Raw genomic sequence first — 15,907 nt, forward strand, 5'->3', positions numbered from 1 at the left:
ATGTTCCCATATATTCGATGTGCAAACAATGCATATCCTTGTTGAAAGAATTAAACTTGAGATATCACTGTGAAATAAACCATGTTAATATTACTGTCTGCTGTATTTAAAAGATGTGTAATGACTTCCCATTTGTTTGTATCTCCTTTAATTTCTTTCATCACTGTTTTGTAAATTTCAGGGTAAAAGTCTTTAATATTGTTAAAATGTCCATACCACCCAAAGCAATCTACATACTCAATGCAGTTTTTATCAAAATCTCAAAAGCATTTTTTACAGAAGTAGAAAAAACAATTCTAAAATTAATATGAGACCACAAAAGACCCCAAATAGCCCCAAAAATCTTGAAAGAAAAAAAAAGAACAAAGCTAGAAGTATCACACTTCCTGATTTCAGTGTAATAAAATATATATTACAAAGAAATTAAAATAGTAAAAAAAAAAAAAAAAAACTTATGGTACTGACATAAAGACATACACACCACCCTATAGAGTACAGAGTCCAGAAATACATCCATACATGTAGGTCAACTAATCTTCAACAGGGTGCCAAGAACATGCAATGGGGAAAGAATAATCTCTTTAATAACTAGTGTTAGGAAAACTGTCCACACACAGAAAAGTGAGGACCTTTATCTTATGCCATACACAAAAGCCAACTCAAAGTGGATTAAAGACTTAAATGTAAGACCAAAACCTATAAAACTCCTAGAAGAAACTGTAGAGGAAAAGCTTTGTGACACTGGTCTTGGCAATAATTTCACAGATATGACACCAAAAGCATAGGTGACGATGCAAAAACAGACAAGGAAGACTACATCAGTGAAAACACTCCTTCCCAATAAAGGAAACAATCACTGGAATACACAAGAAACCTCAGAATGGGGTGAAATGTTTGCAAATGGTATAACTGGTCATTTAAAAGGCTCATTTATACAAAAATATGTAAGTGAAGTGAAGTCGATCAGTCGTGTCCAACTCTTTGAGACCCATGGACTGTAGCCTACCAGGCTTCTCAGTCTATGGGATTTTCCAGGCAAGAGTACTGGAGTGGGGTGCCATTTCCTTCTCCAAAATATGTAAGGAACTCCTCAATTACAAAAACATTGATAACCCAGTTAAAAATGGCCAAAAGACTTCGATAGACATTTCCGTAGAGAAGACATAAACATGGCCAACAGGTAAGTGAGAAGATGCTCAATATGACTAATCATCAGTGAAATGCAAATCAAAATCATAATGAGATCTTACCTAACACCTGTTATGATGGCAATCAAAATAAAAAGCCCCCAAAGACTACAAGTGTTCATAAGAATATGGAGAAAGTAAAACACTTTACACTACTGAAGGGAAGCTAACATGATGCAGCCACTATGGAAAACAGTATTGAGATTCCTCAGAAACTTAAAAATGGAACTACCATATGATCAGTAATCCTACTTCTGGATATTTACTCAAAATAATTGAAATCAGGATCTTGAAGAGATATTAGCACTCTCATATTCACTGCTGTACTAGTCACAATAGCTTAGATGTGGAAGCAACCCGAACTTCAATCAACAGATGACTGGATAAGCAAAAATGTGATATATGTACACAATGGAATATTATTCAGCCTTAAAAAAGAAAGAAGTCCTGCAATATGTCACAATTGGATCAACCCTGTGGACATTATACCAGGTAAAATAAGCCAGCCACAGAAGGACAAATGCTGTATGATTCCACTCATATGAGGTATCTAAAATAGACTCAGAAGCACAAAATAGAGTGATGACTGCAGGGGCTGGGGCGAGAGGAAAGAGGCAATTGCTTGTCAACAGGTATAACATTTCAGGAATGTAAGACTATTCTAGAGATTTCATGAATAGCATTGTGTCTGTGGTTAATGGTACTGTATTGTTAACTTAAAAATGTGTTAGGGAGGACCTCTCTGGTGGTCCAGTGGTTAAGAATCCACCTGCCAATGTAGGGGACACAGGTTCGATCCCTAGTCTGGGAATGATCCTACATGCTGCAGGGCAGCTAAGCCCAAGAGCTGCAACTACTGAAGCCCGGGCACCTAGAGCCTGTGCTCTGCAACTAGAGAAATCGCCAGAGTGAGAAGCCTACAGCCGGAGAGTAGCCCCTGCTCACTGCAACTAGAGAAAGCCCACGCACAGCAAAGAAGCGTGCCCACCCAGCGCGGCCAAAAATAAATAAACAATTTCTTAAAGGAGTATTTTAAAAACCTGTTAAGGAAGTAGATCTCATGTTAAATCTTCTTACCACGTTAAAAGTAAGAAGTTTAAAAACAGAAAGATACATAATGGGAAAACCTAATAAAGTGAAATAAGTATAGACATTTCAATAGTTTGTTTAGGGAACTGCGTGAAATAAACAATGACAGGCCATTGCCTCTTTCCTACAGATACACTGCTTGGCCCTAAAGTTTATTTTACAAGCTCTGTTTTAGGGTCACTGGTATATAGCATGGACAGTAAGAATGGAACAAGAGAGAGAAGAAAAGCAGGCCAAGAGCGGAATCTTGGGGAAAGACTTAAATAGTACCACTTAGACCAGAGATTCCCAAACTACCTTGGTTCACCGTGCCCTTCATTTTAAGTAATTTTTTCAGGGCTCCAAGGCCAAGAGAGATACCAAACAGTTCCAGAAATTAAGTATTCACGTCCAAACACCTTAATAAGTGTTTGTGTCCTTAAAACTTAGTAATCATTAAAAAAAAAAAAATACTGCATCTAAGCTGAAAGACATTTCAGTTTCTTTAAAATTTCATTCTTCAGTAACAACTTACCTAATGGGATGTGTGGGCCTTCTGGGCACTTCACAACTTTGCCAGCCTGCTCAAACTGACACCCTTATTACCTGTTCTACATGGATTTTTACACAGAACTTGCTTTTTATCACACCAACAGCAGGAAAGCCAGCATGGAAAGAGATGTTACTGAAAGAAATGCAGTTCAGTCTAATGTGAAATTGTGAACAAGCTGCATTTGTTTCATAATAATTTGTCTTCCTGTTTTTATTTATCAAGCACCAAGAACCTCTTATTAACAATAGTGAACCAGTATCCACACATCAAATTGATACACTTATCTCCAAAAGCCAGAGAACATGGGGTTTCAGTTCTTTCCTGCTACAAGTACAGGAGCAACTTCCATTTTCCATGTTGGAATGTTGAAACAGCAGAATTAGAGCTAGTGCCTCAAGTCCACTGCTGGTTCCCACGCTGGACCACCCCTGAAGGCCCCTAATGCCCTGAGATTCTGTGACACCTACAACCAGGAATGAGGAGGCTTTGAGTCAGATCCAGGAGCCCTCAAAGCCCTCCTTCCACTGCCACCTCTCACACTAACAGGGGTATCCTGCTTACTCCGTCCCGGTTTATCAGTTTATTCTGAGTCTGTGCCCCTGGCCTCAGACTCGGTTAGCAAGCAACTTCGATGGAGACCCTGTCCATTGGCAGCCGTGAATTGGACACCTGAGTTCAAATCCCCGCCCTCCTCTCTTTCAGTCCAGCCGGGAAGTGTGAGGGTGGCAGGGGCTGAGACACAGACGGCAGAGTTGAGGCTGTGCCCTAGGCTGGATGAAAGACCTCGGTTTCACAAAGACTCCTTCTCCACCTTGCTGACCATCGCTTTCAGGCCCAGCCCACGTTACAGGGGAGAAAGAATCCTGTCCCGGGATGGGGGGCGAATTCGGAGCAAGCCAGCAGTCTGAAGGAGCTGCACCCGCCCATGGCATATAGGACTCCCCAAGCGCATGCCCAGCGCTCATCGTGCCTTCTAGAAGCTAAGGAGCAAGTTTCCCTGGTCTTTGTTCCCTTCACTGCCTTCTCCAGCCCTGTCATTTTTCTAAAACGCCCTGATGGGAACATGTGAAGGCCAGCCGTATCCCTCTTCTTCGACAAACCTCAGACCTTGTTGTACCTTTCCTCCCATCGTAAAGGCCGAAAATGCTCCTCTTTGATTTTTCAAAGCCCTCAGCATGTTTATGCGGTGCCAGGAGAGGAAGCTGGCTGGCAGTTCGTGCTAATTGTCTGGCCACACTTTAGAAAGAGGCTTTTTGAATCTGAGCATTTAGGGAGAAAGTGGAGAAGCGTGGCTGTATGAAAGAGCAATTGATGTTAAATATTCATGCTCTGCTCTCCGTTAATCAAAATCAGTAACCCCCATTGCTTAGCTGAGTCTTGCTGGCTTCTATTAATAACTATGATTTTGCTGAGGGAACTTGGATACAAAACAGTGCCACTAATACACATGCACACACACAATGCGTGGGTGCTTATAGGTGTGAAGTCTTTCCAGTTAACATTGTGCAAGGCGCAGGAGATGCGGGTTCAACCCTGGATGTGGAAGACCCCTGGAGGAGGAAATAGCAACCCACTCCAGCAATTCTTGCCTGTAAAATTCATGGACAGAGGAACCTGGCCAGTTACCGTTCATGGGGTCACAGAGTCAGACAGGACTGAGCGACTGAGCATGCACTCCCAAATCAGACAGTGCCTGTTTTCTCACCAGTGTTGAATGAGCTGTAGTTATCCCTTCCATCAGCATATTAGAAACACCACTCCCTTCTTTTTCCTTCTTTCATGTGGAATTCAGCAAACTTTGTCCTTGCTTAAAAACCAGACATATTCTGTGACAGATTTTAAAGCAAATTGCAGAGTATCCTAATTCATTTACCAGAAATGATGAAATTTCACAGAACAGAGAAGAAATGGACTATAATTGAACAAATTCGGGTAATAATATCATAGGTTGCTTTAGTAACAACTTTAAGATCATGTTTCCTGAGCCTCCAGGAAATAAACATTTTATATTTTTATTTGTTGATTGATTTTTAAAGTACATGTAATTCAACCACAGGAGCTTTTAAAATAATCACTGAATTTTAAAGGAAAAAGAAAAATAGCTCTTAAACATTTTTTTGTTTTATTTTTGTAGCTATATTTTTTCTACAATGACTATGTTTTACCATCATAATAAAAACAATAACAATTATTGTTTTACAAAGCTGCTGAGCATTTGCTGAATTTTATGTTTTGGAAGTCATCAGTTTCTTCCTTACCTGTGTCATCTGCAAGAGAAATGTTGGTGAAGGCACGGTCCTCCTCTTCCTCTTCCTCTTTGCTGGACCCATCCATCTTGTTCACTTTCAGGCCTGTTAGTGACAAGTATGAGGGCAGAGGACAATGGCTGTTCCCTTATGTGATCACCCTGGTTAAATCATTAATACATGAGCGTCCACACAGGTGCTATCTGATACTTGTAAGAGCCACCCTCTTCCTGTTTGCCACCTAAGGAGTTCTTACTGAGTATTGCAGATCTAACCGGAAATGGTGAGAGGCTAGGTCTTCAGGTTAAAGAGTTACAACCCTTTACTTGAAGCTGTTGAACTGGCACTGCTGCTGTACTCTGGCTGGGTGCCAAATCCAGTGTCAGCTTCCTTAGACTGAATTGCCTGAGAACATTGCCCCAGAAGCCCTGCAGTGAGGTTGGGGAGGGGGAAATGTATTTTATGTGATCAATACATCTTTTAGACGCCTACATAAAATTCTTAGGGATTTGGGCCAGTGACCTGTTAGCATGACTTGGTTCAGTTCAGTTCAGTCACTCAGTCGTGTCCGACTCTTTGCAACCCCATGAATCGCAGCACGCCAGGCCTCCCTGTCCATTACCAACTCCCGCAGTTCACTCAGACTCACGTCCATCGAGTCAGTGATGCCATCCAGCCATCTCATCCTCTGTCGTCCCCTTCTCCTCCTGCCCCCAATCCCTCCCAGCATCGGAGTCTTTTCCAATGAGTCAACTCTTTGCATGAGGTGGCCAAAGTACTGGAGTTTCAGCTTTAGCATCATTTCTTCCAAAGAAATCCCAGGGCTGATCTCCTTCAGAATGGACTGGTTGGATCTCCTTGCAGTCCAAGGGACTCTCAAAAGTCTTCTCCAACATCACAGTTCAAAAGCATCAATTCTTCGGTGTTCAGCTTTCTTCACAGTCCAACCCTCACATCCATACATGACCACTGGAAAAACCATAGCCTTGACTAGACGGACCTTAGTTGGCAAAGTAATGTCTCTGCTTTTGAATATGCTATCTAGGTTGGTCATAACTTTTCTTCCAAGGAGTAAGTGTCTTTTAATTTCGTGGCTGCAGTCACCATCTGCAGTGATTTTGGAGCCCAAAAAAATAAAGTCTGACAGTGTTTCCACTGTTTCCCCATCTATTTCCCATGAAGTGATGGCACCAGATGCCATGATCTTTATTTTCTGAATGTTGAGCTTTAAGCCATCTTTTTCACTGTCCACTTTCACTTTCATCAAGAGGCTTTTTAGTTCCTCTTCACTTTCTGCCATAAGGGTGGTGTCATCTGCATATCTGAGGTGATTGATATTTCTCCCGTCAATCTTGAGTCCAGCATGTGCTTCTTCCAGCCCAGCGATTCTCATGATGTACTCTGCATATAAGTTAAATAAGCAGGGTGACAATATACAGCTTGACGTACTCCTTTTCCTATTTGGAACCAGTCTGTTGTTCCATGTCCAGTTCTAACTGTTGCTTCCTGATCTGCATACAAATTTCTTAAGAGGCAGGTCAGGTGGTCTGGTATTCACAGAGCCTCAATTTCCTGTCCTTTACCAGAATGTCTTATGTAAGGATTAAACATAAATAAAAAGCATTTGGTACGTGTCAACTATAATAATAACCCTAAACGATATGTGAGGGACTAAGATTCTATACATATTAAGCCCATCAATGCCCTTTCATATTACTGTATATGTACCTCACTCCATGAAAGCTTGTTAAAATGTCAGGATCTCCTTTCTCTATTTCTGGAGGGGCCAGCCCTGAAGCCAAGGGCCCTTTGCTAGAGGAGGAAGCCTTTTTTAATAGCTACTTTTCTTTGTCTCTTAATCCCCATTCATATACGTTGGAGAAGGAAATGGAAATCCACTCCAGCACTCTTGCCTGGAAAATCCCATGGACAGAGGAGCCTGATAGGCTACACAGTCCATGGGGTCGCAAAGAGTTGGACACGACTGAGCGACTTCACTTCAGAATTTTACATCATCACTGTTTGAGGGGTGGAAATCAGACAAACTGATGAAGAATTTCAAGCAGATATTAAAACTGAATTACTGCAGGCCGCATTTTGCCCTAAGTGCTTTGATACATGGGATTTTTTTTTAATTCATCTGAGTTCATTGTTGCTTTATCAGGCAAAATGGATGTAAGCTGTTGGAAATCCTGAATACTAAAAGTTAAATTCACTAGAATAGAATTCCCCCTAATTTTCCAATTCTATCCTACACATATTTGTGATTGCCTATTTGATACACCTGGGGGACTTTGGAAGGCTTAAAGTAAGAAATAATTATTGCTGTTAATAAGCTTAGTAAAAAGCTCGAAAGCAAGAGTCCTTGAGGTTTAGAGAAGGTAAAGCTCTTGAAAGGCTTAGAGAAGATGACATTTGAGATGCATGACTGGTGACAAGTGTCATCCAAAAGGCAAAAATGGCCAGATGGTGAGTGCTTTCTTGGTGAAGGGGCATGGGCAAAGGCTCAGAAATGCAGAAGCACAAGGCACATTTGGAAACCAAGAGTGGAAGATACAAGCAGCTAAGAGGTAGGAGATCAAACCAGTCAGTCCTAAAGGAAATCAACCCTGAATATTCATTACAAGGACTGTTGCTAGGCTCCGATACTTTGGCCACCTGATGTGAAGAGCCGATTCACTGGAAAAGACCCTGGTGCTGGGAAAGATTGAAGGCAAAAGGAGAAGGGGGAGACAGAGGCTGAGATAGTTAGAAAGCATCACCGACTCAATGAACATGAATTTGAGCAAATTCTGGAAGATAGTGGAGGACAGAGGAACCTGGTGTGCTATAGCCCATGGGGTTGTAAAGAGTCAGACATGACTTAAGTGACTGAACAACCACAAGAGACAGGAGATAAGACTGCAGCATATAGGTTAAGTTCAAAGCTAAGAGAGCTTGAATGCCAGACTGTGTTAGTCCAAGTCCTCTAAGAATCTGACACTAAGGTGAGATTTAAAGGGAAGGAAACAGGAAAGGCTGCAAGAGCCATCAGACCATGATGCAGAACTGACCCAGAGTGAAGACAAAGCAGAATAGGAAGTCTAGCTTGTCCTTCAGAGTAAGGAAATTTCAACAAGGTTGTCAAAGAGTACTTGAGCCAAAGTTGACCATAAGAGGAGTCCTTTGCCTCCCAGGAATGACCTCCCTTAGCATTTCTACAGGCACTTAGTTACTGGCTAGGGGCAGCTGATGGGAAGTGAGACCTTATGCAAATACGGTGTTAGATTTCAGAGCACAGCAGCTGGAGCCCTTCCTCAGTTACACCAAAGTTGAAGGTCTACAAGGCATATGCTAATGGCCACAATATAAGCTGCTTTTTCAAGCAGCTGTATACATAATCATGGAAGCATAGAAATACCTCTTTTGCCTGATCCATCCTCTGTCAGTCCTAGAAATAGTAGCACACACTGAAGTAGTTACTATGTGCTAGGCAACAATCCCATGAAGTAGGCACTAATATTATTTGTGCCTATTTTAAAGGTGAGTGAGCTGAGGCATGGAGAGATTAAGTAAAATAATAAGCAACTAAGAAAGGCTAGGATTGTAATCCAGGCCCTCTGGATCCAGGGTCTGTGCTCTTAATCACTATTATCCTTATTCCTGGCAAAGAATTTAGAAACCAAAAGATGTGTTTGGTTTAACTTGTGTATTTGGGTTTTATAACTCATAGCCAATTGTACTTTTTGTTAGGATTAGCTTAGGCACTTGTTTTTGCTGTGGTTATTGTTTTTGTTTGCTTGTTTTTGCCTTCTTTCTGATTACTTTCAGTGACATTTCTCATGAAGTGTCTATCTTAGTGGACAAAGGAGTGACAGAGATAAAAATTCAAGTCCATCAGCTTTGCTACCATTCCCATAGTCTTTGGGCAAAGTTATGATGGGAAAGATAATCACCATCAACTAGAGTGGAGAATTATCTGTGGCAGATATTTACTCCTATGTTTTCTTCTACTAATTTTATTGTTTTAGCTCTTAAGTTTAGGTTGTTGATCCATTTTGAGTTAATTTTTGTACATAGAGTGAGGTAGGGATGCAGCTTCATTCTTTTGCACTTGGATATCCAGTTGTCCCAACACTATTTGTTGAAGAGAATATTCTTTTCTTTATTGAATGGTCTTGATATCCTTGTCAAAAATCAATTGGCCATAATGTTTGGGTTTAATTTCTGGGATCTCAGTTTTATTCCATTGGTACTTATGCCAGTACCACACTGTTTTGATTACTGTAGCTTTGTGATAAGTCTTGAAATCAGGAAGTATGAGTACTATACCTTTTTCTTCTTTAAATAATGTTTTGACTATTTGGGTCCTTTGCAGTTCCATATGATTTTGAAGATTGTATGAATTTGGCAATGAATTCTTAGATTTGACACAAAAATTATGAGCAACAAAAAATAAATAAGTTGGATCTCATAAAGAGTGAAAATATTTGCCTAATTAAAAACATTATCAAAACTGAAAAAGCAACCTATAGAATGGAAGAAAATATTTGCAAATTGCATAGCTGATAAAGATTTAATGTCGAGTATATAAAGAACTGTTAACAACTCAACCAAAGAGACAAACAACCCAGTTTTTAAAATGGGCAAAGAGCATGAACAGACATTTCTCCAAAAAGATATACAGATGGTCAATAAGCACATGAGAAGATATTCAGTATTAAAAAATAATTAGAAAATGCAAATCAAAACCACAGTGAGATATCACTTCATACCCCCTAGTATTCAGTTCAGTCGCTCAGTCATGTCCAACTCTTCATGACCCCATGAATTGCAGCACGTCAGGCCTCCCTGTCCATCACCAACTCCCAGAGTTCACCCAAACTCACATCCACCGAGTCGGTGATGCCATCCAGCCATCACATCCTCTGTCGTCCCCTTCTCCTCCTGCCCCCAATCCCTCCCAGCATCAGGGTCTTTTCCAATGAGTCAACTCTTCTCATGAGGTGGCCAAAGTACTGGAGTTTCAGCTTCAGCATCATTCCCTCCAAAGAAATCCCAGGGCTGATCTCCTTCAGAATAGCATTAATAAAAACAACAACAAAAATGGAAAGTAAGTATTGGCAAGGATATGAAGGGATAAGTATCTTTGTACATTGCTGGTGGGAATGTACAATGATGCAGTCACCACGGTAAACATTTTGGCAGTTCCTCCAAAAGCTGAACATAGAGTTACCATATAACCCAGCAATTCCACTCCTAGGTATTTACCTATGAGAAATTAAAGCATTTATCCACATAGAAACTTGTATTATAAATATTCATAGCAGCATCCCAAATGCCCATCAATGGATGAATGGAAAAATAGATTGTGATATATGAATACAATGGGATTTTGTTCAATAATAAACAGAAACAAAGTTCTGACACATGATACAACATAAATGGACCTTGAAAACATTATGTTAAGTAAAAGAAGCTAAACAGAAAAAGTCATGTATTATATGATCCCTTTTATATGGTATAACCACAATAGGCAAGTTTACAGAGGTGTAAAACAGGGCATAAAGGAAGGAGGGAATGTGGAGTGATTACCCAATGTGTGTGGGATATTATTATAGGTGATGAAAAAGTTTGAAACTAGAGAGAGGTGGTGGCTGACCACATTGGGAATGCACTAAATGTCCCTGATTTGTATTCTTTATTATGCTTCATTGCTTGTCATGTCAATTTCACCTCATTTTTTTAAAAAAGATTAAGAAAATCCAATCAGGAAAAAAAAAAAGTCTATGGTTTGCCTGTCTCTCCATAATTGGACTTCCCTAAAGGTTCTAAGTTGGCCACCTGATGTGAAGAGCTAACTCATTTGAGAAGACCCTGATGCTGGGAAAGATTGAGGGCAGGAGGAGAAGGGGATGACAGGGGATGAGATGGTTGGATGGCATCACCGACTCGATGGACATGGGTTTGGGTGAACTCTGGGAGTTGGTGATGGACAGGGAGGCCTGGCATACTGCAATTCATGGGGTCGCAAAGAGTCGGACGTGACTGAACTGAACTGAACTGAAGGTTCAGATGGTAAAGAATCTGCCTGCAATGTGGGAGACCTGGGTTTGATCCCTGGGTTGGGAAGATCCCCTGGAGTAGGGCATGGTAACTCACTCCAGTATTCTTGCCTAGACAGAGGAGTCTGGGGGCTACAATCCATGGTGTCACAGAGTCAAACATGACTGAGCAACTAACACTTTCTCTCCATAATAAGAAAGAATGAATTGAATTATTTCCTTAAATCATAACATACTCTACAATTTCAAATTCAACATAAGGCTAGTCTACCACATATCATAGAATTAATAAAGCTAGGATGGACCTTGTATCCTCTCTACCATGTCTCATACAATTAATAAGGCTAGGAAGGAGGTTAAGGTAAGGATGCAGAACTTTATTAAAATACAAATCTTCCCTAAAACAGGATTCAAAAGCATGAACATTAGGGTCAAAATAGTTATATAACAAATCATTTTCACTCATTTTAAACGGGGGCGTGTGGGATATAATTGTGTGTGTATGAGTAGGTATGTGCATATCTGCATGTTAATGGGTGTTGGGATAACAGAGCTGAAGAAAATCTAAACTTAAAAGAATTAGTAAACTAACCAGGATTTTCACACTCTTTGTTATGATCTCAAGATTAAACATCAATAATGAAGCACATTGGAAGCTAGTGTTTATTGTGGGCTTTCTCAGAGCTTTTTCTAAGCAATGACTCAGGACACATCTCTAAGGGCTCTGAGTACCAATTATGACATCTGGAGTATATGTAATCAGGAGATTCCTGGAGAGAAACTGGCATCTCCGAAGGAGGTGCTAAGCATTCCTCTGCTGTATTAAAGGTTTTCTTTCTTTAGGAGTGATTTCACAAGACTATTTGGATATTTTTGACAAATTAGTGCAAATTGGATTAATTCAACCCATTAGCTACAAAGGGGGCTAATGTGATGGCAGAACTTTATTCTCAGGGTATGTAGCTAATAATAATAGATTTATTTGTTGAAAATGCTTATCACTATGCTTATCACTATTCTAAGTGTTTACCTGTAACAAGCCTCATTATTGCTTACAACAACCCTATCAGAAAATGGACACACTTGGATGAGATGGTATGCCCAAGACTCACAACCAAGAAGTGGCAGAGCAAATTCATATCAAGGTAATAAATGTCTAAAACCCACATTCCAGCCACCCTGGTGCATGACCTCTATAATCACAGGTATTAAAATACACAATCTGATTAATATTGGATTTGTATTTCTATGCATTGATTTTAAAGATAAAGATCAAATACTAAAATATGTAAGAAAGGAAATAGGAAATTTTAAATTTATACTCTTCTCCAGGCAAGAAGACAAAGTTGTTTGAGGAAGCTTTACAAATAGCTGAGGAAAGAAGAGGAGCAAAAGGTAAGGGAGAAAGGGAAAGATATGCCCAACTGAATGCAAAGTTCCAGAGAAGAGCAAGCAGAGAAGAAAACCTTCTTAAGTGAACAATGCAAAGAAATAGAAGAAAACAATAGAATGGGAAAGTCTAGAGATCTCTTACAGAATATTGGAGATCTCAAGAGAAAATTTTATGCAAGGATGGGCACAATAAAGGACAGAAATGGTAAGGCGCTACCAGAAGCAGAAGAGATTAAGAAGAGGTGGTAAGAATACACCGAACTAAACAAGAAAAGTCTTAATGACCTGGATAACCATGATGATGTGGTTACTCACCTAGAACCAGAAATCCTGGAATGTGAAAGTCAAGTGGGCCTTAGGAAGCATTACTACAAACAAAGCTAGTAGAGGTGATGACATTCCAGCTGAGCTATTTAAATCCTTAAAAAAAAAAAAAAAAAGATTCTGTTACAGTGCTGCACTCAATATGTCAGCAAATTTGGAAAACACAGCAGTGGCCACAGGACTGGAAAAGGTCAGTTTTCATTCCAATCACAAAGGCAATGCCAAATAATATTCAAATTATCATACAATTGTGCTCATTTCACATGCTAACAAGGATATGCTCAAAATCCTTCAAGCTAGGCTTCAGTAGTACATGAACTGAGAACTTCCAGAGGTACAAGCTGGATTTCAAAGAGGCAGACAAACCAGAGATCAAATTGCCAACATTCGTTGGATCATGATGAAACCAAGGGAGTCCAGGAAAAACATCTACTTCAGATTCATTGTCTATGCTAAAGACTTTGACTGTGTGGACCACAACAAACTGTGGAAAATTCTTCAAGAGATGGGAATACCAGACCACCTTACCTGTCTCCTGAGAAACCTGTATGTGGGTCAGGAAGCAGCAGTTGGAACTGGACATGGAACAATTGACTGGTTCCAAATTGAGAAAGAAGTACATCAAGGCTGTATATTGGCACCTTGCTTATTTAACTTATATGCAGAGTATATCATGTGAAATACTGTACAATGAATTACAAGCTGGAATCAAGATTGTTGGGAGACATACCAGTAACTTCAGATATGCAGATGATCCTACCCTTATGGCAGAAAGTGAAGAGGAACTAAAGAGCCTCTTGATGAAAGTGAAAGAGGCGAGTGAAAAAGCTGGCTTGAAACTCAACATTCAGAAAAGTAAGATCATGGAGGCGGTCCTAAGATGGCAGAGGAATAGGACGGGGAGACCACTTTCTCCCCCACAAATTCATAGAAAGAACATTTGAACACCGAGCAAATTCCACAAAACAACTTCTGAATGCTGGCAGAGGACATCAGGCACCCAGAAAGGTAGCCCATTGTCTTCAAAAGGAGGTAGGACAAAATATAAAAGATAAAAAGAAAGACAAAAGAGGTAGGGACGAAATCCGTCCCAGGAAGGGAGTCTTAAAAAAGAAGTTTTCAAACACCAGGAAACACTCTGTCTGGTGGGTCTGTGGTGAGCCTTGGAATCTCAGAGGGCAAATAACCAGGAGGAAAAATAAATAAATAATTAAAACCCACAGATTACGGGCCTAACAGCAACTCCCAGCAGAGCAGCAGCCCAGATGCTCCCATCCCCCACTAGCAAGCGGGGGCTGGACAGGGAGGCGGGGGCTGGACAGGGAGGTGTGGGCTGCATTGCTTAGGGTAAGGACCGGGCCTGAATGCCCTGAGGGCAATCTGAGGGAACTAGCTTGAGATAGCAACCCAGACTGTGGGATAGCTATCCCACAAAAAACCCTAACCTAAGACACCGCCAGGCCCACTCACAGAGCAAAGGACTGAGCAGAGCTAGCCGGCTGAGGACTGGCCCATCCTCCACCAGACAGGCAGGCAAGGGCAGCCAGAGCCGGAAGGGGGCATTCGAGGCCCCAGAGAGGCATCCTATGCCAAACTGCAAGCAGACTTCGTTGCTAACCAAGACTTCTTGGCATTCTGGATGGTCGACATCCGGCAGGAGGGTCGCAGCCAGAGATCAGCTCCCCAGAAGAGACACATGGCACACCTGAGACGGCGCGCCTGTTGTACACCCAGAAAACTGAGCGGCTGGGATGGGGGAGGTGATAAGTCGCAGCCTTCAACTGGAGGCGACTGTACTCACCAAGCACCTGGTCACCTGAGCTGCTCAGACCTGGGACGGGCACAAAACACAGGCCCAACCAAGTCTGCACCTTTGTGGAGTACTCGAGAACCTGAACCTGAGTGGTTTAGACCTGGGGAGTGCGTGCAACCCAGGGCCAGCATCAGACAGTTCCCGGCAGAGCAAACTAGAGTCTGAGCAGTGTAGACTGGGAAAGCACACATGCCGTGAGCGGGGGCAAACCCAGTGTGGCTGAATCACTGTGAGCACACACCAGTGATATTTGTTTGCAGTGTTCCTCCCTCCCCACAACACGACTGAACAAATGAGCCTTAAAAAAGTGGCTACCACCGCCCCCCTCGTGTTAGGGCAGAAATTAGACACTGAAGAGACCAGTAAAGAGAGGGAACAAACATAACAAACAGCAAACAGAAGAAGCTAAAATAAACAGAGGGAACCACTTTGGAAGTGACAGGTGCAATAGATTAAAACCCTGTAGTTAGCACTGACTACATAGGAAGGGGCCTATAGACCTTGAGAAGTACAAGCTGGACCAAGGAACTGTCTGAAAATGAACTGACCCACACTGTCCGCAACAGCTCCAGAGAAAGTCCTAGATATATTTTTACTATTATCATTTTTTAATTAAAAATCTTTTTTTCATTTTAAGTCCCCTATTACTCCTTTAATTTTCATTTTTATAACCTACTGTTACTTTGCAAAAAAAAAAAAGACCCTATTTTAAAACAAACTTTAATATATATATTTTATAATTTTTGTGACTTTAAAACAATATATTGTATTTTTGAGAATCTAACCTCTACTCTAGATTTTTAATCTTTGCTTTTTGGTATTTGTTATCAACTTTGTACCTTTAAGAACCCAATCTTCAGTACCCATTTTTACTTGGGAGCAAGATCACTGGCCTGATTGCTCTCTCCCCCTTTTGACTCTCCTTTTTCTCCACCAAGTCGCCTCTATCTCCCCCCTCCCCCTTTGCTTCTCTACCCAACTCTGTGAATCTCTTTGTATGTTCTGGGTTGTGGAGAACACTTAGGGAACTGATTACTGGCTGGATCTGTCTCTCTCCTTTTGATTCCCCCTTTTATCCTCCTGGCCACCTCTGTCTCCTTCCTCCCTCTTCTCTTCTCTGTGTACCTCTGTGAACATCTCTGAGGGATTCAGACTGTGGAGAGCACATAGGGAAGTGATTACTGGCTAGCTTGCTCTCTACCCTTTTGATTCCCCCTCTTCTCCTCCTGGTCACCTCTAGCTCCCTCCTCCCTCTTCTCTTCTCCATGTAACTCTGTGTA

At 41.2% G+C, this 15,907-nt stretch overlaps 1 long non-coding RNA gene across 1 annotated transcript in view; it reads left to right on the plus strand.

Moving 5' to 3' along the window:
• Positions 1 to 12,807, plus strand: part of LOC129630207 (uncharacterized) — a 35,500-nt gene extending 22,693 nt beyond the window's left edge. Inside the window, exon 3 of the long non-coding RNA XR_008703597.1 lies at positions 12,431 to 12,807. This is a non-coding gene — a long non-coding RNA (uncharacterized LOC129630207). The remainder of the gene's footprint in view (positions 1 to 12,430) is intronic.
• Positions 12,808 to 15,907: the final 3,100 nt, after the last annotated feature.

The sequence above is a fragment of the Bubalus kerabau genome, chromosome 16 (assembly GCF_029407905.1).
Source record: "Bubalus kerabau isolate K-KA32 ecotype Philippines breed swamp buffalo chromosome 16, PCC_UOA_SB_1v2, whole genome shotgun sequence".
NCBI classification, from domain to species: Eukaryota; Metazoa; Chordata; class Mammalia; order Artiodactyla; family Bovidae; genus Bubalus; species Bubalus kerabau.